This window comes from Ursus americanus, chromosome 35, assembly GCF_024610735.1.
Source record: "Ursus americanus isolate L20-20 chromosome 35, mUrsAme1.1.p, whole genome shotgun sequence".
NCBI lineage: Eukaryota > Metazoa > Chordata > Mammalia > Carnivora > Ursidae > Ursus > Ursus americanus.
The window spans coordinates 2,403,552-2,406,063 of record NC_142161.1 but is presented as its reverse complement, the minus strand read 5'-3'; positions in this window follow the sequence as shown (position 1 = coordinate 2,406,063).

Below are 2,512 nucleotides of genomic sequence, written 5' to 3'. Positions count from 1 at the left end.
TGTCTGTCCGTCCCCCGGGGATCTGCTAAACAACCCCAGCACCCCAGTGAAGGGACGCACTATAATCTCTGGTCCATTTCCAGGTCTTGGACAGTTTTCCCCTCCGTAGATATGGAAAACTTACTGCTCATACAGGAAAACATTTGGAGTTTCTTTTGACTGGTGTGGAAAGAAGAAGGAAGTCATAAGATATAGTCTGACCGAGCAATTGGATAAAAAGAAAAAGACATTGCATGCTCGAATTGACCAATGGTTGGGAGCCATTTTGACAGGCAGGTCAGTAGCTCTGCAGAAACAATGAAACGAAACCTCACAAAGGAACGTGGAGCTCATCACGTAGCATCCGTCTCTGACTCCCTGTTCTGACCACTCACTCGTCAGATGCCTGACACAGAAGACCTCAGTGACCAGGAAAGAGGGAGTGTTCTCTCAATATGGCTGATAGTTGTTGTCATAACTGCTGTTTGGGTAAGGATACGAAACTTCTGTTACTTCAGTGACAACATTTGGTACCATTACTTTTGCAATCAGCAAGCATATGAAAGTCTAGAGAAAGGAACAGCCCGAATAGCAGGCCTTCGCCCTCATCCCCTTCCAGCCAGGCAGGACTGTGGAGAAGACACAGGCATGTTTCAACAGAGACCCCACAACGGACACATCAATGCCCTGAACTCGCTTCAGGATTGTAGGGCAGGAACAAGGGCCAAGACAGCCACCAGGGTCCATTCCCATCACAGGGAGCGCCTGACAGGGTTCAGGACATGCTACCCCAGAATATGGCCACTTGGCAACTTGAATCTTTTCAGCTGAAGAAATCTGAGTAATGACAGGTGCGGGAAGGCCCTTCTGACCTTCTCCAGAAGCAGGTCATAAAACCCTCATGGGAGAGGGTTTCCTACACCCAGAGGAAAGGAGCACCCTTATCTCCAGAGATGGAGAGACATGTGAACAAACGTCTTGCTAAGTTTCTCCCCATTTACTACGCTTAGCTCATACCCTTTGTTCTATCACACCTTTCCACCACTTCCCACCCTCCATCAAACCTAGCACACAAACACTCAGGTTTAAGCACTTCTTTCGGGCTTCATGTCCTTGGGAAGGCTCCCATGTCACCTCAAACCTATGTGAGATAAATGTGTGTGCTTTTCTCTTGTTAATCTGTTCTTTTGTTATGGGGGCCCAGCTGAGAATGTAGAAGGGTAGGAGGAATGGATATTTTCCTCCCCTACACTTGCCAGATTTGGGATAATTTAAGAGAGAGGGAGGAGACGGAGACTCTCCAGGTGTGTCCTCCCCAGTCTGTCTTGCACGGTACTTGGGGTAGCAAGACAGTCATTCAGCTGCCTGAATTAAGACGAAGGGGAAACTTGGTTTCTGGAATCAGGCAGAGGCCAGTCTTGAGAACTTGGGGACTGGGTGAAAATCAGTGTCAGCTGAGAAAAATGGGTCTCCACTAGGAATGGGTGTGCGATTCACCGTGGAGTTCATCAAATCCCGACGTGGTTCCCAAAGATTCTGTTTCATGAGGCCTGGGATCTAGGCATTCTTAAAGTTTCTTAGGCACTTCTGATGTGAGGCCAGGGTCGGAAACTCCTGCCTAGGCACAGGGGTAATCTGATACTGTTTTCCTCTGCTGGTGGGCTTGGGGTGCTATCAGACTGTGGGACTGCAGGGAGAAGGGGGATGTCCTAACATCTGTGGCTGTAGAATAGGATAGATGAGTGCTGGCAAACAGACAGCTTGGTTGGGTTATTTTTTTGTTTTTCGTTTTTTGTTTTTAATTAATAAGTTTATTTGTTCAGAGCAGTTTTAGGTTTCCAGAAAAATTGAGTAGAAAGTATAGACAGTTCTCAAGCACCTGGGTGGCTCAGTCAGTTAAGCGTCTGCTTTCAGTTCCGGTCATGATCCCAGGGTCCTGGGATGGAGTCCGACATAGGGCTCCCTGCTCAGTGGGGAGTCTGCTTCTCCCTCTCCCTCTCCTGCTCCCCCTTCTTGTGCTCTCTCTTTCAAATAAATAAAAATCCTTTCTTAAAAAAAAGTATGGACAATCTCATATGCTGCTCCTTTCCCCACTCTTCCACCTACACAGCCCATAGTTTTCCTGTTATTAACATCTGCATTAATTAGTGTGGTCCTTTTGCAATAACTGATGTGCCAATGTTGATTATTCTTAACTGAAGTCCACAAATAATTAGCATTAATTCGTTGCATTAAATGGTTCTAGGGTTTTGACCATGCGTAATGTTGTTGTAGGAGAGGAACACACTTTCCTCATCTCTCTTATGGTCTCTGGCTGGGTCTGAACATTGAACTGACAGAGGAGAAGCACAGCAATAATTTTTCCGTGTACACGGGAGCCTTCGCAAGGGAATGAGGACCTGAAGAAGTGACCAGAGCAGGAAGCTCTTATGCCTTTTAAACAAATAAATAATACATTTGTGAAGAATTGACAAGATAAAGGGTTTGGTCTATGGCTAGTAGATGGTGAAGAAGAAACTAGAAAGAAAAAGGT